A 24,706-nucleotide genomic window follows, 5' to 3' on the forward strand; every position below is an offset into this window, starting at 1 on the left:
CTGTGGTGTTGGAGAAGACTCTTGAGAGTCCCTTGGACTCCAAGGAAATCCAACCAGTCCATCCTAAAGGAGATCAGTCCTGAGTGTTCATTGGAAGGACTGATGCTGAATCTGAAACTCCAATACTCTGGCCACCTGATGCGAAGAACTGACTCATTTGAAAAGACCCTGATGCTGGGAAAGATTGAAGGCAGGAGGAGAAGGGGACAACAGAGGATGAGATGGTTGGATGGCATCACCGACTCAATGGACATGAGTTTGGGTAAACTCTGGGAGTTGGTGATGGACAAGGAGGCCTGGAGTACTGCAGTTCATGGGGTTGCAAAGAGTCGGACATGACTGAATGACTGAACTGAACTGAATCTGCCTCAGTATAAATCTGTCTTTCTTCACCACACTCCATTGTTGGTGTTTTTGCATATATGCAAGTGTATGTATATGTATATATAGTCATGCACGTGTGCATACATGTATATTTCTGCACACCTCTTATCATGGTGCTGCCCACTGCATCTTGGGAAGCTGCAACTTGGTAGCTGCTCATCATTCAAAATCTAAAAAGAATTCAACAAAAACTTTTTATAAGGGTTTTAGGTGATGAGGCACTAATGAAATATTAACTCTTTTTGAAAAAGGAAATCCAAATAATTTTATTCATACCTGAGAGATATTACAGATAATACTACTTGTGTTGTAGAAAGAGAGTCATATAATCTCACTGGTCCTCAAAACAATCTTAAAAATAGGAACTATTGCCCCACTACAGATTAGAAAGCCAAATCATAGAAAGGTTAAATGTTTTTCTAAAGGTCACACAGCCAGGAGTCCTTCTGTTTGACTGCAAAAGAATGATGAAAAATACTGTTATTTACTTTTCAGTATGAATGAATTTGTTGTATAAATTCATATTTTATTGATTTGCTAGAGAAAAACACTGCAGATGATATCTTAATTACAGTTAAGATATAAGGTCAAAGATAATCTTTCTATTTCTTTTTAAAAGAGGTTAAATAGAACAGTCTTTTGGACTCTGTGGGAGAGGGAGAGGGTGGGATGATTTGGTAGAATGGCATTGAAACATGTACAATATCATATAAGAAACGAACCGCCAGTCCAGGTTCGATGCAAGATACAGGATGCTTGGGGCTGGTGCACTGGGATGACCCAGAGGGATGGTACAGGGAGGGAGGAGGGAGGGGGGTTCAGGATGGGGAGCACGTGTACACCCATGGTAGATTCATGTTGATGTATGGCAAAACCAATAGAATATTGTAAAGTAATTAGCTTCCAATTAAAATAAATAAATTTAAATTAAAAAAATCTTATATATATATTTAAAAAAAATAAAAGAGGTTAAAGCTGCCCAATTATGATTTAGTTAAATGGAATGTACATGATAATGCTAACTACCTTCCATTATTTGAAAGCTGCAAATTTTATGGAAGTAGTACAAGGAATATCAAAGTGAATTATGAAATGATATAAAATAAAGAAAAAGCAGTCACGCTCTGGAAGGGAAATTCTTATTTGTTGTACCTAATTAGGTAGTCTTTGAACCAAGCGCCATGAGAGCTGGGTGGCTGAAGAGGTTGACTGAAACTGCGGCTGCTGCTAAGTCGCTTTAGTCGTGTCCGACTTTGTGCGATCCCATAGATGGCAGTCCGCCAGGCTCCCCCGTCCCTGGGATTCTCCAGCCAAGAACACTGGAGTGGGTTGCCATTTCCTTCTCCGATGCATGAAAGTGAAAAGTGAAAGTGAAGTCGCTCAGTTGTGTCTCAGACCCCATGGACTGCAGCCTCCCAGGCTCCTCCGCCCATGGGATTTTCTAGGCAAGAGTACTGGAGTGGGGTGCCATTGCCTTCTCCGCAAATGAAACTAGACTTTAGTAAATGAGAGAGTTGCAAGATCCAATCCCTCCTTATATGGGTAGTGGTTTAACTTGGTGTCCTTCCTGCCTCTTCTTTCTTAGCTTTTGTGGTCTTATCCAAAGACAGAAATGTTTCTTGTGAACCTTTGCTGACATTTGGCTAGAATGTGAGAGTTCCATTTTTAAATTTTTAATAAAGTGATCTCTGAAGAACACCCCAGACTTTTCTGATTTCATTCTCATCAGGTGTACTGTGTATTCCAGAAATTCACAAATTCCTTCTATCTTTCATTGAGCGCTGGGATGAAAAGAATATGAGTTAGTTTTGTAAAATCTGGGATGTGTGTGTTTGTGTGTGTATGTATTTATAGGATTATTTTAGTTCTATACTAGAGACGAGACATCATGGTCTGTATACTCAGGCTTAAATGGACTGATTCTCCTTATTACATCTTCTGTGTCTTAGTTCAGGCTGCTGTAACAAATTGTCATAAACTGGGTCGCTTATAAATAACAGAAATTTGTTTCACACAGTTCTAGAGGCTGTAAGTCCAAAATTACATGCCTGTATGGTCGGGTCCTGTAAGGTTTTCTTCCAGTCTTCAGACTACCAACTTTTTGTAGCCTTACATGATGGAAAGAGAGGGCTAGAGAGGTCTCTGGAATTCCTTTTATAAGGGCACTAATCCCAATCAGGAGGGTTCTACCATTATGTCCTAATTTCCTCCCAAAGGACTCACTTCCTGAGAGTTAGGATTTCAATATATGAATTTCGGAGAGATAGAAACATTCAGTCCATTGCATTCTTTTTCTCCTTTTTTCTGTCATGCATCCAAGCATTAATGTGATTAACCAGTTGTTACATGTTTAGAACTCTACTGTTTAGAGTTATTTTGGATTTATGGACTTACTGTGGGGCATTTTAGAGGCTAGTTCCCAAACAGGTTTTCCTGAATATTTCTTGTCTTGAACACCATTGCCGTCACCCAGTTTCTTAGTGTAAAAGCTTTGGATTCATTTTCTAGATGTTCTTTCTTATTCACTAACACTACTCCATCATGATTATCTTAATATCCTTTGCATTTTCATCTTGATTGTTATTGCTTTAGTTCTGACCCTTAGCATCCATTTCAAGGGCATTTTCAATGACTATCTCGTTTGATTTTTCTTTTAAGTAGGTTGAGTCATATATGGCATTGCCATTTTCTGGAGTCAGTTTTAGCAGTGTATTCGTCAACTTAGTGGCCATAACCAAAATACCATAGACTAAGTGGCTTAAACAATAGTGGCTCATTTTCTCATAGTTCTGGATGCTAGAAGTCCAATATTAAGGTATTAGAGTGATTGGGTTCTGGTGAAGATCTCTTCCTGACTTGTAGGTGGCCATAATCTCACTGTGCTCATGTGACTTCTCTGAATGCATGCAGAGAGAAAGTATTGTGGTGTCTCTTCCTTTTCTCCTTTTTTCCCCCCAAAATCTTAATTGGGTTTGTTATAAATATTGTTTCATTTTTTTTTAATGTCTTGGTTTTTTGGCTGAGAGGTATGTGGGATCTCCAGCCAGGAATCAAACCCATACCCCCTGCATTGAAAGATGAAGTCTTAACCACAGGAACACCAGGGAAGTCCCCTCCTCTGCTTATTTAGCTTATATGCAGAGTACATCATGCAAAATGCCGGGCTGGATGAACCACAAGCTGGAAGCAGGATTGCCGGGAGAAACATCAATAACCTCAGATATGCAGATGACACCACCCTTATGGTAGAAAGCAAAGAAGAATAAAGAGCCTCTTGATGAAAGTGAAAGAGGAAAGTGAAAAAGTTGGCTTAAAACTTAACATTCAAAAAATGAAAAAGTTGGCTTAAAACTCAACATTGAGAAAACTAAGATCATGGCATCTGGTCCCATCACTTCATGGCAAATAGGGAAACAATGGAAACAGTGACAGACTTTATTTGGGGGGGCTCCAAAGTCACTGCAGATGGTGAGTGTAACCATGAAATTAAAAGAAATTTGTTCCTTGGAAAAAAGCTATGACCAACCTAGACAGCATATTAAAAAGCAGAGACACTACTTTGCCAACAAAAGTACATCTAGTCAAAGCTATAGTTTTTCCAGTAGTCATGTATGGATGTGAGAGTTGGACTATAAAGAAAGATGAGCACCAAAGAATTGATGCTTTTGAACTGTGGTGTTGGAGAAGACTCTTGACAGTCCTTTGGACTGCAAGGAGATCAAACCAGTCCATCCTAATGGAAATCACTCCTGAATATTGTTTGGAAGGACTGATGCTGAATCTGAAACTCCAATACTCTGGCCACCTGATGTGAAGAACTGACTCATTTAAAAGACCCGGATGCTGGGAAAGATTGAAAGTAGGAGGAGAAGGGGAAGACAGAAGATGAGATGGTTGCATGGCATCACTGCCTTGATGGACATGAGTTTGAGCAAACTTAGGGAGTTGGTGAAGGACAGGGAAGCCTGGTGTGCTGCAGTCCATGGGGTCGCAGAGTTGGACATGACTGAGAGACTGAACTGAATTGAACTGAATCCCATCATGCAGACCTCACCTTTATGATCTTTTTTAAACCTAATTATTTCTCGAAAACCTGACTTCCAATATCATCTGTTGAGGGGTAGGATCTCATCATATGAATGGCTTAGGGGGCACACTTCAGTCCACAGAAGGTGATTTCAAACGATTCAACCTTATACTTGTTTGCAAGAGTAATACATGTTCATGAGAGTATATCAAAGATACAAAATGATAGAAAGTTGAAAATGAAAATCATCAATAATTTCGCCACCTGAGGATAAGCAGCAATTACAGTCTTATGTGTTTTCCAGTTTTCAAATGTATATAATTTTTTGAAGACTGAGCTTATACCATATATTTAATCTTGTTCTCTGAACTTTCATTTAATAGTATTCCTTGGGCAATTACCCATGTCATTGAACATTTTTAGAAACATTTTAAATGACAGTAGCTTATTTCATTTATTTAACCATTGCTGTTTTGTTGAACATTAAAATAATTTCTTATTTTTCAGAAACAAAACTGTGGGAAGAAACAGCACTGAGCATATAATTTTGTCTGTACCTCTATTCTCTTAACTGTCAATTCCTGGAAATAGCATGATTGGGTCAGAAGGTATGATCTTTTGGTTAATCCAAAGAAAAATGTTTTTAGTTGACTTGCATATTTCAAATAGCTTTTGGGAAGTTTACCCATTTATTATGCTACTGGGGTGAGTATTATTATTATCATTATTTAGTCATTTGTCAGGTCAAAAAATTGTCTAACTGTTAACAATGACTTCTTCACTGATCTTCCTGGAGCCATATCCCAATTCCAATTAAGACCCCACAGTGCCGCTAGAAAGATTTATCTCTAAAATTCAAACTTCATCGAATCACTTGCATACTAAGGCCAATCACTGGTCCCCCATCCTTTAGCAGGTCAAGTCCTTGGTCTAGGGAATTTTATCAGCCCTTCCATAATAATCTTTTGCTTACATTTCCAGTTTCATTTTCACCCTCTTTCCCATATCCTCCTCTTGAGTAAAATTAAGTCATTTACAGTTCTCTAAAATGCCTGCTTCACATTTCTTTTCTTTTCCACACGCTATTCTTTCTTGAGTGCCTTTCCCCTCTTGGTTTATAGCACTCACTAAGCCTGTTTAAAGAGAAGGCAGGAGATGGAAGGAGTGTTCCATTTCTGAAAATGGAAGTGTGCTACTGTGATCAGCACTGTACTAGACCTTATCATTGTCCCCATGGAGACCTGTTCCAGCCCCTCACATGGCAGCTACACTTCTGCTCTCTGTAAAACCCCTCAATCTCAATATGCCTTCAGATAACAATTTCTTCTAAATAACTTTCATAAAATTTTTGTTGAAACTCCTTGGCTACAGCTGTGTTTACACTTCCCTTCATAATGCCAAAAAGATATCTGTAAGTCCCAATTTGCCCGATTCTGTCGTCTCAAACACTTCTTGAAGGCACCCTGAACTTCAGTACTTGCGTTTTAGTATGGTGCTGTCACCTAGTTATGTGGTTAAGCACTGCATGTCAAAGATGCTTTTGAGGATACAAAATAAATTTCTAGTACTCAAAACACTGGTACTGTACTCAAAGTTGCATGGTAAAGTGCAATAGTGGGGGGTGGGGCTCACATTCATCAGCTGAGAGGGTCTAGAAATAATGCTTTGTTAATGCTTATTTATAGGCAGCTATATGCCTCAAAACATACTCAAGACACAGGAGGGTTTCCTTGGTGGCTCAGTGGTGGATTCTGCCAATCCACCTGCCAATGCGTGAAACATGGTTTCGATTGCTGGTTTGGGAAGATCCTCACATGCTGCGTAGAAACTAAGCCCACGCACCACAACTACTGAGTCTGTGCTCTAGACCCTGGGAGTCACAACTGTTGAGAAGCCTGAGCACCACAACTGGAGAATAGCCCCACTAGCCACAACTAGAGAAAAAAGCCCAGGCAGCAACGAATACCTAGCACAGACAAAAATAAAAATAAGCAAGTAACATTTAAGAAAAAGATATGGAAAATTATTTATTTACAATAGTACTCGTTCATATATTGTCATTATATTTATATTTATATATATATATATTTACTATTTTAAAGTAACCTATTACAGGGGCAAATGGTTTCATGGTTTGTGCGACATAAACCAAGTACCATTTGTATTTAAAACTGCAAGTATCATCCCCTCAAGGAAATCTTCTCTGACACTTTCCTTCTCTATGCCTCCTTTTGTACAACTGACTCATATTGATTTTTGATTTGCTGAAAGGTTGAGGTGATTTATGACCAATTACGAATATAATCATCATGACCAAACTTTGACTGAATCAGGGAGTCAAAGTTAGACGAGATTTTAGATGTCCCTTTGTCTGACCACTCATTTTGCAAAAGAAGTGGTGTTGCTGGTAGAGGGTCACATTATGTTTTCTATGATAACTTTCATTGTTAGAAATTTATCCCTCATGTTGAATAGAAAATTTCTCTCAGTGACAAGCACTTGTGGGTCTGAGTTTTAATTCTACTGAATGAATTCAACTCCCTTTTCACAAAATAGATCTTCCCATGGTTGAGCCCAGCAAGAACATCTTGAGTCTTCTCTTTTTAATTTTTATTTATTTAAAAAATTTTTATTTTTTACATTTATTTTTGAATCTTCTCTTTTTTTAGGCTAAATATCTCCAGTTCTTCAAATGACTACATTGTGTTTCTTGCACAGTTTTGGTGCGGGTAGAGCAGAGGTTGAAGTGTTTGGATTTCTTGACTTTCTAAAGCAACCTGCTTATTTTTCATTTTACTTTCCTTTTCTGGTTAGTTTAAGAGTTTATTTATAAGATGAACTTTATGAATTAGTTATGGCTGCAAGCAACAAAAACCTAACGCAAGCCAACTTAAGTAAGACAAGTCTCATTTAACTGGCAAATCAAAGGGGTAGCTTCAGGTAAAGATGGAGTCTGGGATGCAATACCACCTGGGCTCTTTTCATCTCTCTTCGTCTCTGTGTGTTCCCATTTGACTTAATTCCTAGGTGGGCAAGATAGCCAGCAGCCCCACATAGTAAATATGGTATAACTTGTGAGCAAAGAAAAGGAGGGACCATCTTTCATGGTCTCTGATGAAATGTCTGAAGGAATTGGCTCCGCTTGGGCCATAAGCAGATCTCTGAACCAATCATGCGGCCAAGTAGCTTGTTTGGCCAGGCTTGTTTCCTCTGAACACCCGCTTCACCTGCTCCTTTGGGAAAGAACACATGTGGTTAGTCCCATCAAAGACACTTTGGATTGAGAAGGATTACTGTGTTACAGGCCAGGGTTGATTACTCAAAGGAGGTAATCTTGGGAAGATAAGCATGCATCTACCAAGTTACTTAACATGTAGAAAGGCCATTGCTCAAACATTTGAGGTCCAGAAATGATATGGCTGGGGAAAAACAGATGCAGTGATCAGATGGAACGCCTTTTTAAAATATGCATTTTCAACTCAAAATTCCCCAAAGGTACTTTACACATCATCAGGACTCAAACCACATTTTATCATAATATGGAGAACTGCCTACAGTGTTCTTAGGTTAATATTTTTTAAAAGTCACTTTTCCTCAAGAGCATAGTATATTGGTTTACAGTCATAATGCTTACTTGCTTACATGTCTGAATTGTACTTCATTGTTTGAAGCAAGTTCATACATCCTATTCCATTTTTTAATCTATTCTGATTTGAAAGATTCCCTTTTGTGAGACTCTTCTTTATGATATTTTAAAAACTACATGGAGAGATGGAGGCTGAGCTAGATTAAAGTTGTACAAATCTGATTAACATCATCTGCTCTGTTTCAAAGGTCAGGTGCACTCAACGAATTTACTTTGAAATTATTTTGTTTATTTTGTGGGCATATACATCATGAGCTTTCTAAAGGTCAAAAGTAGAGTTTGTTCTTGGATTCTAAAGCAATCTGATTTCCATTTACAGTATGCTTTGGTGACCCTAAATGCAGAAGCAGGCCCAGTTAAGACATACTTCCAGTTTGTGTTTGGTTTAATTTTCTCAATAAGAAAATCCCTCCTAGATTAAGGCAGTGCTGAAATATCATTTTCCCTAAATTACTTTTATTTTCAACTAGGTTCATGAGAGAATGCTACTCATAAATGACATCTGAACTCTGAATGTTGGTTTCATGGACATTTTGTTGACAAAGATGTAGAGGCATCTTAGTTGGCTAGAGTCTCATCTGGAAACTAAAGTGAAGGTCAGAAAAGTTAGGACTCCTGGGTTTTATTAACGTTTACATGGTAGGGGTCCTGAAGTTTTTTTAATTAATGTATGTAAAGTCATTGTACATAGAGAAGAGGCTTAAATAAATTATGCAGTCTTATTTACTATTCAAAAAAATAAAGGATCTAGTTATATACATCAAATATTTTTTCACTAATTATTTTAAATAATTTTCCCCCCTTACCATATGTACTTTACAAAGATAAAAAGAAAATCTCTCAGACTATTTTGTATTCATGTTCATTAACATTCCGGTGGAATAATAAACCTCAAAACGATTCATGTATGAATCAGTGAGGCATGGCTAATTACAGTTTTCAGCCACACAGCCAATAACATTCACCATGAAACATGGCTTCTGTTAAATACATCTCTCTGAATTTTTGTTTGGGGAGAGTGGTAGGAAATAGGGAGGTTGCAAATTGCAATTTTAAAATGTCTAAATATTTTAGGGGCTTGTACATTATAAATGTCTTTCAGGCAAGTATTTATCACAAGCATGACATCCTGTTATCAAAACAGACAAAACCCCCACAGATTTGCTTTAAAAACAAAACAGAAACAACCACAAGTCCCGAGAATGGACCATGTTCTATATGGAAACAGAAGAAACTTCTTGAAACATGAGGAAATATGATTTACCATAAATTTAAAAAATATGTTTAATACAGATTTTTCCTATCCCTTACAAAATCATCCTGATACTATGACTCTCTCCATAAATATATTTAAAAGATGAAAATATGAAAAGCATACAGAGGACACAGTAAAAGCTGAATGTCATGACTAAAATACTCAAATTTAAAAGCAATTTTGTAATGTATATTTGAAATCTTTTCTATTACATTTTTGTTTAAAATATTTTCCCTTCATGCCATCCATATTGTTGACTACCCAAAAACTACATGAATAAAAACATTAACATCCACATTTTATTTTTAATTTAAACAAGTATTACTTCAATGACATAACTAATGTATAGTTAAAAAAGAAAGTTCAGAAATCACAAAACAAACATTATAAAGTAAATAAAAGGTACTTATGCCACCAATCCCATCTTATTGCTCCAATCATTATTCAAAGACATTTGGGATGCTCTCAGAAGTTTTCCGGAGCAGGATGGCAACCCACTCCAGTATTCTTGCCTAGAGAATCCCGTGGACAGAGGAGTCTGGTTGGCTGCTGTCTATAGCATCACACAGAGTTGGACACGACTGAAGCGACTTAGCACGCATGCACTGGAGATGGAGATGGCAACCCACACCCAGTATTCTTGCCTGGAGAATCCCAGGGACGGCGGAGCCTGGTGGGCTGCCATCTATGGGGTCATAAAGAGTTGGACACAACTGAAGCGACTTAGCAGCAGCAGCAGTTTTCCATACACGTGCAAGCACAAATCCACAATCTAATGTATCTGTAATTCTGAATTCCAAAAAGGGCTGAAAACCAATGGGGGTACTTATAGTGTTTGTTTATCCTGTATGTGTTTCATTGCAGAAGTATTAATGTTTGATGACAGGGCGCTATCCCAAGACTGTTTCAGGAGTGTTAAACACTAGGTACTATGAGCATATATTACCTTTCAAATAACCTCCCCCCGAAAAAAAAATCATTTTCAAAACTGACCTGTCCACAGAATTTTGGATGAGTGATTATGGATATTGATAATTTTGTAACACATAGTCCTTTTGTTTATATTAATCAGTTCAGTTGCTCAGTCGTGTCTGACTCTTTGCGACACCATGAATTGCAGCACGCCAGGCCTCCCTGTCCATCACCAACTCCCGGAGTTCACTCAGACTCACGTCCATCGAGTCAGTGATGCCATCCAGCCATCTCATCCTCTGTCGTCCCCTTCTTCTCCTGCCCCCAATCCCTCCCGGCATCAGAGTCTTTTCCAATGAGTCAACTCTTCGCATGAGGTGGCCATAGTACTGGAGTTTCAGCTTTAGCATCATTCTCTCCAAAGAAATCCCAGGGCTGATCACCTTCAGAATGGACTGGTTGGATCGCCTTGCAGTCCAAGGGACTCTCAAGAGTCTTCTCCAACACCACAGTTCAAAAGCATCAATTCTTCGGTGCTCAGCCTTCTTCACAGTCCAACTCTCACATCCATACATGACCACTGGAAAAACCATAGCCTTGACTAGACGGACCTTTGTTGGCAAAGTAATGTCTCTGCTTTTGAATATGCTATCTAGGTTGGTCATAACTTTCCTTCCAAGGAGTAAGCGTCTTTTAATTTCATGGCTGCAGTCATCATCTGCAGTGATTTTGGAGCCCCCCAAAATAGTCTGACACTGTTTCCACTGTTTCCCCATCTATTTCCCATGAAGTGATGGGACCAGATGCCATGATCTTCGTTTTCTGAATGTTGAGCTTTAAGCCAACTTTTTCACTCTCACTTTCATTATATTAATAGATCATTCCATATATACCATTTGGCAAATATATTTATGAAACAGTTCAACATTTTCCCTGAAGACCTTACCATGGTCTACACAGCTGGCTTCTTGTGACTTCTCCTCTCATTTATTTTCCTCCAGCCACATGGGCCTCCCTGCTCTTCTTCCACCCTGTCAAGCTTGTTCCCATTTAAGGCCTTTACACTGATTCCTCTGCCTGGAATTCTTCCACAGATTCCCTTCTGGTTGGCTTCCTCACTTTACTGAGATGTTTGTTCAAGTGACTCCTCTTCAAAGGGGCCTTTCTGACCACCCTATCCAAGAGAAGGCCATCCATCATTTAGTCCCTTACACTGCTTTTCATAGCATTTAAAAAAATCAAAATTTATGACCTATCATGAATTGTTTTTACTAGTGTATAGTCTATCTTTTCCACTAGAAGTTCCATATGACTAGGAAATGTTTTTTATTACTTATTTACCACTGCATCCCTAGCACTTAGAACAATGCCTGATATACAGCAGGTGCTCAATAAGTATCAAATTCAATTTTTCTTCTGCCTCCGAGTCTAGCAATTTATTTAATAGTTACAAGGCTCTCAGTTGCTCTTATGGCAAATTAAAAAGGATGCCTATCTAACTCCCATAAGCTGACCCTTGGGATACTTCCAGCCTCTTTCCCCATTGCCCTAACTCCATTCTAGATTTGGGCCTGGTGAATCTACTGTCTGAGCTCTGGCACTTGCCATATGCTACCTTTGCTTCTGCCTAGAACCCCCTTTCTCCTCCACTGTATGTAGCAGGATTGATTCATTCTGGCATTGACTTCTATTGTATCACATTGCTATGCTCACGTATTTACGTGTTTATGGCCTCCAATGAAGTATAACGCCAGGGACTGCGTCTGATTATCTGGTGATTCCTGTCCCCTTGCACAGTGACTGGCCCAGAGGAACCCTCAATCCATGAAAAAGTAAGCTGAATTGAAGTTGTATCTCATCCTGAAGTAAATTCTCTACTAAGGAAATATGCTTTTTAATTTTTCAGAAATGCTTGCAGTGGATTTTATCCTCCAGAATGAAGAAATGCCTTTAAAGCTGCAGTGAAACCAGGGGAATATGTTTAGAGGCATTATTTCTCGAAGGAGAGTGATGAAAAATCATAGCTTATCTCTGAGCCACCCTAGTGAGATCACAGCTTGGACACTGAGCTTAGTTTTATGCACCTTATGTTCTAGGTAACTGGAAGATGATTGCAAAGGATGGCAGTAAGAAGGATTAAATGTGATTATTTATGAGGTATAGTTAAAAGGAGACAACATGCATATGTTCACTAACTATAGGGAATGGACTACTCTTCCAAATATCTGATGAACAAATCTGATGAACAAGGAATATATATAATACAGAACAACAAATGGATAAATACAATGAGAGAATTAAAAAAAAAGATAAGGGAAAATTTCAGAATTTTCAGGTGGCTCTTATTAACAATCAGAATTCTCCAATAGCAGTCAAAAAGCTGAGATTATGAGGTGAGATATTTGTGAAGGAGGCAGGAACATCTGAGTACAGCTGAGTTTCCCAACCTTTTTATACTCTTATTACAAAAACAATGTATCATTTTTCTTTATTCAAATACTATATTTTTCTATTAGGTGTGATTTTTTTCCAGTTAAAAAAATACCCTTAAGATTCTTGTCCAAAAGTCTGCATTAAAACTGCAATATATGGCTGAGATGAATTATGTAGGGGGTTCAACACTTTGACCTGTAGGCCTTTCCAGTTCTGAAATTCTGTTTTCATGGTAAAGATTTCTTTGTAGGTCCTGTGAGCTGTCGGAGTGTTTGACTAAAGCAGAAGTGTGTGTGACGACCAGGGTTTATACACATCAGGATGGTCCTAAGGTTTGTGATAATGAGAGGTTATTGCTGGGTTATGTTTGCTGCTTCACTTTATGGCTTAGCTGAATGCAATGAGTGGTTTTGAGTTGGCCAAAAAGTTTGCTGGCGAAAATAACTTTTTGGCCATCCCAGTACAAATGTTGGGCCCTTCTAGTACTTACCCTGTTTGCTTTGGTAGCAATAATATAGTCATTCTTTTATACATATTTATTGATTGAAGGAAAGTTATGACCAACCTAGATAGCATATTCAAAAGCAGAGACATTACTTTGCCAACAAAGGTTCATCTAGTCAAGGCTATGGTTTTTCCTGTGGTCATGTATGGATGTGAGAGTTGGACTGTGAAGAAGGCTGAGCGCCAAAGAATTGATGCTTTTGAACTGTGGTGTTGGAGAAGACTCTTGAGAGTCCCTTAGACTGCAAGGAGATCCAACTAGTCCATTCTGAAGGAGATCAGCCCTGGGATTTCTTTGGAAGGAATGATGCTAAAGCTGAAACTCCAGTACTTTGGCCACCTCATGTGAAGAGTTGACTCATTGGAAAAGACTGTGATGCTGGGAGGGATTGAGGGCAGGAGGAGAAGGGGACGACAGATGGACAGGGAGGCCTGGTGTGCTGTGATTCATGGGGTCGCAAAGAGTCGGACATGACTGAGTGACTAATCTCATCTGATTGATTGCTTACCATCGAATAAGACAAAAACAAAGTTCTTGCCTTCAGAGGCTCACATTCTATTTGGAGGTGACAGATGATAAACAGAAAGCCAAGTAAATAGGGATGGTAATTTCAAGTAAAGATACTTGCTATGAAGAAGTGCTATTATGGCACAACCCACAGAAAGTTTTCATAAAATTGTCCTCTACATTTCTCCAAAGCACACATACAAAAGGCTAACAGATACATGAATAGGTGCTCAACATCATTAGTCATTAGGGAAATGCAAATCACAACCGCAATGAGGTATCACCTCATACCTTTCAGAATGGCCATCAACGAAAAGACAACAGGTAAAAAATGCTGGTGAGGATGTGATGAGAGAACCCTGTGCACTGCTGGTGGGACTGTAAACTGGTACAGCCATATGGAAAACAGTATGGAGGATCCTCAAAAAATTAAAAATTGAACTACCATATGATCCAGCAATTCTACTTCTGGGAACGTATCCAAAGGAAATGAAAACACTAACTCAAAAAGATATATGCATTCCCATGTTCATAGCAGCATTATTTACAATAGGCAAGACATGGAAACAATCTGTGTTCATCAATGGAGAAACGGATAAAGAAGTTTTTATATACATACATATCCATATGTATATATGGATACACATACAATGGAATATTATTCAGCCATTAAAAAACACAAGAAAACACTATTTGTGATAACATGGATGGACCTTGAGGGCAGTATGCTAAGTGAAATAAGTCAGACAGAGGCAAAATTCTATTATCTCAGTTATATGTGGAATCTAAAAAAAAAACCTAAAATCTAAAAAATTTTAAAGATAAAATTTATAGCTACTACAGGTAGGGGTTTGGGAGAGGGGGAACTGGAGAAAGATGTTCAAAACGTACAAACTTTCAGTCACAAGATAAATTAGTACTAGAGCTGTAATGTAGAACATGACTACTGCTAATGCTATTGTATGATATATAGCAAAGTTGTTAAGAAAGTAAAACAAAGAGTTCTCATCACAAGGATAATTTTTGCCCTCTTTTCTTTCTTTTATTTTTATTATATCTATGTGAGAAGATGAATGTTCGCTGAACATATGGTAGTGATCATTTCACAATAAACGTAAGTCAAACCATTATCCTATAAACCTTAAATTTATATGGTGATGTCTGTCAATGATATTTCAATAAAAGTGAGGAAAAAACTGTCTTTTAGGTCTAACGACACAGCCTATGCACTTAAAGCTAACTTCTCAAAAACCTTGTGTCTTTTTCAATATAATGAAGAAAACGATGCATTGTCTCCAGCAATATTTCTTTTTCCCTTTTCTTGATCTCCTTCCTCCCCTCTCTACTAAACCCTAGTCCCTCTAAAGCCTCTTAAGTCTGCAGTTTTCCCAGTGTAAAAGTGTTTTTTGCTGTAGTTTTTGTCTATTTCTTAGTGAGGTTTAGAAAGTACTGTCTATTTTAAATGCTCACATGATGAGGTATACAAGGTGACAGGCTGCTTGGGTTTTTTTTTTTTTTTGGTCCATTTGTTTGGTTCTTTTTATATGTATTTATTTAATTTTGAATTACTCTTATTCTGCTAGTCTCAGTGACAAAAGCTTGTGGTGAACCAAAGCCACCTGTAGCAGAAACTACTGGTGCCCCATCAGTCTGTGGCAGCACCTGCATCTCTGGCTTCCTCAGGCCACTGAGCAAATTTGTCCTTTTTGTACAGTATGACTAAGGAACCACGGACTTCACAGCCCCTGAAAACAACTCCTAATTATTGACTGGTGGGAGATGGCATTTAAACAACCCAGTAACTCAGTTCTTTGTCCCTTTGGTGGGACAGCTCAGTCTAAGGCCTGGGTTCTACATTATTTCGCAGAGTTCTCCTGGAAGATTAAGCTCTGATCACTTGAGCAGTAGCATGCTTGATGGCGCACCTTAATGTCTGTCTTCCCTTCCCCATTTCACTTTTCTATTCTCTCACTGGTGTTTCCTACAATTACTTCCTAAATAAACTACTTGCACTTGAATACCTCTCTCAGGATATATTTGTTGGAGAACACAAAGTAAGATGCCACCTCTAGGTGATTATTAATGAAGCTACAGATCAAATTGTCATTGCCTCACTGATGGTCTTGACACTTGGATGTCCTGGTTCCAAGGCAAGTGCCATACCTAAAGCTTTTTGTAAATGTATTGCTGAAGGTCATGATCCACAATTGAACATGTATATGTTCATACTAGGTTGCTTGACAATGCTTTAATAATTATTAGATATCACTGTTTAGATCCAAAGTCTGTTCATGATATTTGCATTTGATTGTTAAGTAGAAGATGCAATGATTAAAGGCTGATACTTCCTCAGGAGAAAAGTCTAGCTGTTGAGCTTTCCAGTTTCATATGGTTCAGTAATTTCTTCCAGGTTTAGTCTGGCTGCTGACATTTGTGTTGAAATGTCTCATGCCAATCAGCCTCAGAAAAGCTGGGACTGCTGAGCTGAGCCTGTGCTCATAAAAGCTACAAAGAACTGTCATATTATAGGAAACAATCCCCAATTAACATAAGATTAGGTTAGGAAGCCTGAACAGGGGTTTTAATTCCTATGCAAGAAATTAGTCTGTACACATATTGATCACATTCCTGCTGTTTATCTGTAATTGTTTTCAATTTCACACAGTTTTCCCACAATTCTCTATTATTTTATGTGGCCATGGTGTCTGTGTGATACTCTGTAAACTGACCATAATCCACTGTGACAGTCTCTGAGTCAAGCTTCCTAAGACATCAGTATTTCACACCAGGACATTTTGTAGGACACCTTGCTACTCTCTGTGGGGTTCAAACATCAGAAAGGATGAGAGATCTAAGACCTGGTGTAATCACCTGCATGTAATGAAGCAGGCCACAGAAAAAAGTGAGAAAAAAAAAAGTAGAAAAGAAAATGGTGTCAGAGAAAGCAGGGACAAATCTAAGTGTTTGTCCAAGTGTAAATGTTCTTTGTTTCTCCCTTTTAAATGTAAAAGATGACTGGCAAAAAATCTCTTTTTCCTAGGTAGTAGGACTGGGAGGAAATGGAAGGAGGCAATATTAAAGAAGAGGTCTTTATAAAAAGCGGCATGGTATAGTCTGGAGGCCAGGATCCTAGTCCCTGTTTATGAGCTGAATGACTGTGTGAAAACTATTTAGCTGTTCTGCAAGTTTCAATTGCATTTATTTTAAAGTCAAGTTTGTTTCTCATCCTCCACTAGACCGGGAGCATCTAAAGGTTAGGAACTGAGAATGATTCATTTTCTCCAGTACCTACATGGCACTGGACATAGAATACACAAAAGATTGATTCTGAATTTAAATAGAGCAAGCACAAGGGCCCCACGATGGTCACAGACAAATTTAATTTATCTGTAAAGCAAGTGAGAATAGAGAATAATTCAATTCCTCAAAATACATTTACTGAGTGTGGACTATATATATATATACTGTGTGTAATATATATAGTATGGGTGTTTATATATATAATATATAAAACGATTATAATACAAATTTTATAGTATATAAACATAATTATAATATATAAATTTATATTGTAATTATATAAATTTAATACATATAAAACGTTACACTATATGTATTACTGATATTGTATTTATACTTCCAGTAGAAATAGTGCTAGAAACAGCCATGATCAGAAAAAAGCGCCAAATCTAAAGCAGATCTTTCATTCTAAGGGCTTGAGTGAGTGAAAATCATTCAGTCCTGTCCAACTCTTTGCGACCCCATGGATTATCCAGTCCATGGAATTCTCTAGGCCAGAATACTACAGTGGGTAGCCTTTCCCTTCTCTAGGGGATTTTCCCAACCCAGGGATCGAAGCCAGGTCTCCCCCACTGCAGGCGGGTTCTTTACCAACTGAGCCACAAGGGAAGCCCAAGAATACTGGAGTGGGTAGCCTATCCTTCTCCAGCGGATCTTCCCGACACAGGAATAGACCTGAAGTCTCCTGCATTGCAGGCGGATTCTTTACCAAACTAAGCCCTCATTCTAGGGGACAAGATGATAAAAAAAGATAAATTATATACAGTGCTTCGTTAAGGGCAAGAACTAAGGAGAAAAATAACATACAAAAAAGAAGAAAGGAATGGACAAGGGGGTCTGTGATACAATTTTAGTTAAGATACCAGGGAAACTCATAAACTGATCAAAGTAAGGACTGAGGGCCGCGTTCTGAGAGAAACAAAAGAAAAGGCTTTAGGAATCAAAAAGATCCGGAATGAGGCGAGGAAGTGAGAGGAAATTCAGAGTGAGGAATAGTGAGGGGAGTAAGTTGAACGCATTTGGGAGGAAAGAAGGAAACAAAAATATAGCACAGCCTAAAGAATGATGTTACTTTCTACATTTGGTTAAAAAAAAAACTGTGTGAACTATGACGAAACTCTTAATGAGGAGATTCTCACCTCAGCTTCTCTTCAGAGAGGGACAGTGTTCCCGACCCCTAAACAGGGATTTTGTTACTATAGCTTCTGATTGGCCTGGTGAAGGCGCGTGCTCTGCGCCTATTGGCCCGCGGCCCTATCCCCGGACGGGTAGCCATCTTGGGTCCCTTCCATACTGTACAGGCATCTGGGAGTTGTAGTCCCTGCTCTGTTCCGTCCAGTCGCGGGACTTTTTGCCCTCTGCTCCCAGGAACGTCAGGCAGCCACCCCCGTGGGCACAAGCCCAGGCGCTGTTCCTGCCCCGCGCTCCCTCCCTCTGCCTTTACTTCTCAGCTGCCAAGATCTTGGAAGGTAGGGGCTGTGGGCAAGCCCAAGTCGAACGGCGTTTCTGTGGCGCAGGCCCGGGTTTCCACACGCGTCTGGTCCTTACTCCGGCGGCCCAGTGGGGCGGAGTCTAACTGGGTCCTCGCAGCTAGTTGGGACGTGGTGGGGGTCTGTCCAGAGGACCTTCCCACGTCACCGAGCCTTTACATGGCTTGTTCCTGAGCATTGGCCCTAATCCTAACCTGCTCCTCTTCTGCTGTATTTTATAAGTGGGTAAACTGAGGTATGGGGTCACGCCAGCGGTTCCAGGGAGGCCCCACCTCCCGGTCCTGGTGGTGTAGTTGGCACTGGTCACTTTAGATCGTTTTCAGTTTCACTGTTAAGTAGCAGGACCTTCTGCTGCAACAGCTAACGGTCAGTGTTAAAACACCCAGCTCTTGGTTCCCGCGGTGGAGGGGGGTGGTTTGAACACGTGTCCAGAAGAGCCGAGCAGGGTACAGGGCAGGCAATATTTTGGGAGACAGTTTTACATTTAATATTTAAGAAACACAAAAAAATAATTCATTATAAGAGGAGAAAAATCAGTACTTTGTTGGACTTCCTTACATCTTTTTATGGCTTAATGTATGAAAACATGTGGGGATTTTAAAGGTATGTTCATGTAGGGAAAAAAAAGTCGGTCAGTGAAACGAGCTGGATTTGCAGCCTCCTCTCTAGGATCAAATTCTGCCTTTGCTGTATGACCAGCCACTCACAGTGCATACCTAGGAAAAAAGAGCTCAACGCTCCCTGCCCAAGTGGCCTAAGGAGCTGCCAGGAGTTGAAATGTAAATGAAGTCTTGCCTGTGAAAGCTTGCCCCTTGCAAACTTACAGCTTTATTACTGTGGGTCTCTGAAAAACGTGCTGCGAACCAGCACAAAGTACGGCCAGAGGTTGTTTTAGAAAGGCTCTGAAACTTGCCGGGTTCCGGACTGCCGCAGGCGGCCCCAGCGCACATCTGTTAAGGTGTACCTGAACTCTCCACTTTCTGGCTCCATCTTCTCGCCGGCGGCCCGGATCGCGGAGGCTTCTGGGAGTTGCAGTCTCTCTTCTTGCTTCCCGGAGGGCTGGTACTCCACCTCCCAGCCTGCCATTTGGCGTGGTGAGGTGTCTCCTGGTAGATGAAGTTTCACTTCAGCCGTTGCGTGGAGCAGCTCCTTGACGCGGAACTACAACTTCCACTTGGCGCTGCGTTTTTGGCTGCCAATCTTGAGCCGAGTCTATTGCGATAGGTTTAGTAAATATGTTTTTGTTGATTGTTTACGTTCTTCAAGTATTAAGTATAGGAGATTATTGTATACGCTCTTCTAAGTATATTAGGTAGGGATATGCATGTTTGCAAATAGTGAATACTGTATCTCATATCTGTAGATGAGTAAAAAAACTTGCGAAGATGAATTGTCTGCGGTCACACATCTAGTAATAAAATGTAATATCTGTCTTATAAATAGACATTACTTTTAGTTATTGTAGTTTAATCTTCTCAAGAGCTATATGAGAGGAACGGCCATTGTCATGTGCATTTTCCATGTTAGAAATCTAAGGCTAGGAAAATTAAGCAATGTGGCGAAGTTAACTCATCTAGTGAATCAGTTCAGTTCAGTCGCTCTGTCGAGTCCGACTCTGCACCCCAGGGGACCCACGGACTGCAGCGTGCCAGGCTTCCCAATCCATCACCAACTTGCCAAACTTGCTCAAACTCATGTGCATTGAGTCGGTAATGCCATCCAATCAACTTATCCTCTGTCGTCCCCTTCTCTTGCTAGTGAATGGAAGTGAATAGAAGTACCAACATTGTAACCCTGTCTTCTTGACAGTCTCTGCTTAGAAAAACGTACAGGGAGCCCAGCCTTTGAGAGTATGGAATCTTTCCATTGTACCATGTTGTCTTTGTAGTTAGACACTAAATGGTATCGCTTCATTTATCTGAGGCAAAAATCAGAACAGTCCTGTCATATAGTACACGTTTCACAAATGTTAGCTATAAATAGTTTTATAATACCCTTATTTTAGAGAACAGGTAACTGGCCCAGGTAGTAAAGCAGTTTGCCAGAGGTCACACAGTTGGTTTATGTCAGACATGAGACTAGATCTAAATGTTTTCTTTCCAAGTCCTGGGTTATTTTCATTCTACCAACAGTCAACTAGCAGGAACACGAGATGTGAAGCTGTTTATATAATGGTTTCTCTCCTAACTTGTTCTTTTAGGCCACAGACCAGTACCGATTGTTGTGAAGTCTTGTTTCTTATTATTGGTCAGTTCAGTCGCTTAGTCATGTCCGACTCTTTGCTACCCCAAGAAACACAGCATGCTAGGCCTCCCTGTCCAACACCAACTCCCGGAGTTTACTCATGGCCATCGAGTCGGTGATGCCATCCAGCCATCTCATCCTCTGTCATCCCCTTCTCCTCCTGTCCCCAGTCCCTCCCAGCATCAGGGTCTTTTCCAATGAGTCAACTATTCGCATGAGGTGGCCAGGTATTGGAGTTTCATTTTCAGCACCAGTCCTTCCAATGAACACCCAGGACTGATGTCCTTTAGAAAGGACTGGTTGGATCTCCTTGCAGTCCAAGGGACTCTCAAGAGTCTTCTCCAACACCACAGTTCAAAAGCATCAGCATTCTTCGGCGTTCAGCTTTCTTCACAGTCCAACTCTCACATCCATACATGACCACTGGAAAAACCATAGCCTTGACTAGACGGACCTTTGTTGGCAAAGTAATGTCTCTGCTTTTGAATATGCTATCTAGGTTGGTCATAACTTTCCTTCCAAGGAGTAAGCGTCTTTTAATTTCATGGCTGCAGTCACCATCTGTAGTGATTTTGAGCCCCCAAAATTAAGTCTGACACTGTTTCCCCATCTATTTCCCATAAAGTGATGGGACCAGATGCCATGATCTTAGTTTTCTGAATGTTGAGCTTTAAGCCAACTTTTTCACTCTCCTCTTTCACTTTCATCAAGAGGCTTTTTGGTTCCTCTTCACTTTCTGCCATAAGGGTGGTGTCATCTGCATATCTGAGGTTATTGATATTTCTCCTGGCAATCTTGATTCCAGCTTGTGCTTCTTCTAGCCTCGTGTTTCTCATGATGTACTCTGCATATAAGTTAAATAAGCAGGGTGACAGTATACAGCCTTGACGTACTCCTTTTCCTATTTGGAACCAGTCTGTTATTCTATGTCCGGTTGTAACTGTTGTTTCCTGACCTGCATATAGGTTTCTCAAGAGGCAGGTCAGGTGGTCTGGTATTCCCATCTCTTTCAGAATTTTCCACAGTTTATTGTGATCCACACAGTCAAAGGCTTTGGCATAGTCAATAAAGCAGAAAGAGATGTTTTTCTGGAACCCTCTTGCTTTTTCCATGATCCAGCAGATGTTGGCAATTTGATCTCTGGTTCCTCTGCCTTTTCTAAAGCCAGCTTGAACATCTGGAAGTTCACGGTTCATGTATTGCTGAAGCCTGGCTTGGAGAATTTTGAGTATGACTTTACAGCGTGTGAGATGAGTGCAATTGTGTGGTAGTTTGAGCATTCTTTGGCATTGCCTTTCTTTGGGATTGGAATGAAAACTGACCTTTTCCAGTCCTGTGGCCATTGCTGAGTTTTCCAAATGTGCTGGCATATTGAATGCAGCACTTTCACAGCATCATCTTTCAGGATTTGAAATAGCTCAACTGGAATTCCATCACCTCCACTAGCTTTGTTCATAGTGATGCTTTCTAAGGCCCACTTGACTTCACATTCCAGGATGTCTGGCTCTAGGTGAGTGATCACACCATCATGATTATCTTGGTTGTGAAGATCTTTTTTGTACAGTTCTTCTGTGTATTCTTGCCACCTCTTCTTAATATCTTCTGCTTGTTAGGTCCATACCATTTCTGTCCTTTATCAAGCCCATCTTTGCATGAAATGTTCCCTTGGTATCTCTAATTTTCTTGAAGAGCTCTCTAGGCTTTCCCATTTTCTTGTTTTCCTCTATTTCTTTGCATTGATCGCTGAGGAAGGCTTTCTTATGTCTCCTTGCTATTCTTTGGAACTCTGCATTCGGATGCTTGTATCTTTCCTTTTCTCCTTTGCTTTTCACGTCTCTTCTTTTCACAGCTATTTGTAAGGCCTCCCAGACAGCCTTTTTACTTTTTTGCATTTCTTTTTCTTGGGAATGGTCTTGATCCCTGTCTCCTGTACAATGTCATGAACCTCTGTCCATAGTTCATCAGGCACTCTGTCTATCAGATCTAGTCCCTTAAATCTATTTCTCACTTCCACTGTATAATTGTAAGGGATTTGATTTAGGTCATACCTGAATGGTCTAGTGGTTTTCCCTACTTTCTTCAGTTGAAGTCTGAATTTGGCAATAAGGAGTTCATGATCTGAGCCACAGTCAGCTCCCGGTCTTGTTTTTGCTGACCGTATAGCGCTTCTCCATCTTTGGCTGCAAAGAATATAATCAATCTGATTTCAGTGTTGACCATCTGGTGATGTCCATGTGTAGAGTCTTCTCTTGTGTTGTTGGAAGAGGGTGTTTGCTATGACCAATGCGTTCTCTTGGCAAAACTCTATTAGCCTTTGCCCTGCTTCATTCCGTATTCCAAGGCCAAATTTGCCTGTTACTCCAGATGTTCCTTGACTTCCTACTTTAACATTCCAATCCCCTATAATGAAATGTGGCCCCATATGGCATGGCTTAGTTTCATTGAGTTAAACAAGGCTGTGGTCCGTGTGATCAGATTGGCTAGTTTTCTGTGATTATGGTTTCAGTGTGTCTGCCTTCTGATGCCCTCTCACAACACCTACCATCTCACTTGGGTTTCTTTTACCTTGGACGTGGAGTATCTCTTCACGGCTGCTCCAGCAAAGCACAACCACTGCTCCTTACCTTGGATGAGGGGTACCTCCTCACAGCCTCCCCTCCTGACCTTGAACATGGAGTAGCTCCTCTCGGCCCTCCTTGCGCCCACCCTTATTATTGGTAAGGTTGTAATATTTCATTAATTCAGTAAGTGTTTTTTGAGTATTTTTATATGCTCATCTCCCTTTAGATATAGGGCCTTGTGGATGAAAAGTAGCTAAGGGGTAGGGCTAGAATGACCTTATAAACTAATTAACTTTTTCATTTTAAAAATTGGGGAAGTAAAAAAAATGAGGGGAGTGAGATACATCATGTTTCACAGTCCTCATATCATGTCTTTGTCAGAAATATTCTGGTTCTGCAAGGAGACAGGGTTCTGGAGGCCTCATAGTCCTGTAGTAGTAGTAGTAGCTGTGGTGGTATTAGTCATTCATTCATGTCTGACTCTTTTTGATCCCATGGACTGTAGCCCACCAGGCTCCTCTGTCCATGGGACTCTCCAGGGAGAATACTGGAGTAGATTGCCATTTTCTTCACCAGGGCATCTTCCCAACCCAGGGGTCGAACCTGGGTCTCCTGCAGTGCAGGCAGATTCTTTACTGTCTGACCATGAGGGAAGCCCCCATAGTACTGTATGATGTAACCTTTTAGGCTCATGCTTTCTTTTACTTAGTACCCTTGTCCTTGCCTTGTTCCTATAATTTTTGGTGGAATGCTTTAGGAAATGTTTCTGTGTCCCTGTCTTTTTATGTACATGCAGCTTCAGGATGTTCCTTTTGTATTTTGGGAATTTAGTCTTGTTTTGGCTGTTATTTTTTTCTCTTTTGTCCTTTGAGACATGATAACAAAATCTGACATTGTGTTTGCATTCACATACATTTGAAATCGAATCCTTTAATACAGGTTATCATAAATGAACACAGGAGTTGTTTGAATTATACAAAACTTTTGTTTTAGAAGACACATTGGTCCTTTCAGTTATGTATTCACAGATAATAAAGTAGATGATTCTCACCTGTCATGTCTGAAAGATGGTTTTTTCATGATTAGATAATAAAGTAGCAGTTCTAGAGACTTCCCTGGTGGTCCAGTGACTGAAAGTCTGTGCTCCCAAAGCAGGGTGCCTGGGTTCATCCCCTGATCAGGGAACTAGATCTTGCATGCCGCAACTAAGACCATGCATAGCCAAATATTAATAAATACATATAAAAATTAAAGCAGCAGTTTTTTAAATTACTGGCTAAACATTCCTGAGATAGTCACTATGGAACATGTTCTGCTCATCACCCGTGTCCCACCAGCTTTTGTCTAAATGACAGTCTGATCAATCATCTTCCAGCATACTGCTTGACCACTGGTAGACACTGAAAAAATATTTGTGGAATTGCATTCATAAGCACCTTTGA

At 39.9% G+C, this 24,706-nt stretch overlaps 1 protein-coding gene and 1 long non-coding RNA gene across 18 annotated transcripts in view; one reads left to right on the forward strand and one right to left on the reverse strand.

Moving 5' to 3' along the window:
* Nucleotides 1-7,006: 7,006 nt before the first annotated feature.
* Nucleotides 7,007-18,337, reverse strand: LOC147348320 (uncharacterized). The gene is made up of 2 exons (XR_015151457.1): nucleotides 18,109-18,337; nucleotides 7,007-7,644 (listed from the first exon to the last, which is right to left on the reverse strand). It is a non-coding gene; the product is annotated as an uncharacterized LOC147348320 (long non-coding RNA).
* The window catches only part of FHIT (fragile histidine triad diadenosine triphosphatase), a 1,549,085-nt gene continuing 1,542,676 nt past the window's right edge, over nucleotides 18,298-24,706 (forward strand). For all 17 annotated transcript variants that reach the window (XR_015151449.1, XR_015151451.1, XR_015151448.1 and 14 more), the window contains exon 1: nucleotides 18,298-18,438. The gene's annotated coding sequence lies outside the window, so the exon portion shown is untranslated. The remainder of the gene's footprint in view (nucleotides 18,439-24,706) is intronic.

This window comes from Bos grunniens, chromosome 22 (assembly GCF_055505025.1).
Source record: "Bos grunniens cultivar Pamir isolate PY7600 chromosome 22, Bosgru_T2T1.0, whole genome shotgun sequence".
Taxonomy (NCBI): domain Eukaryota; kingdom Metazoa; phylum Chordata; class Mammalia; order Artiodactyla; family Bovidae; genus Bos; species Bos grunniens.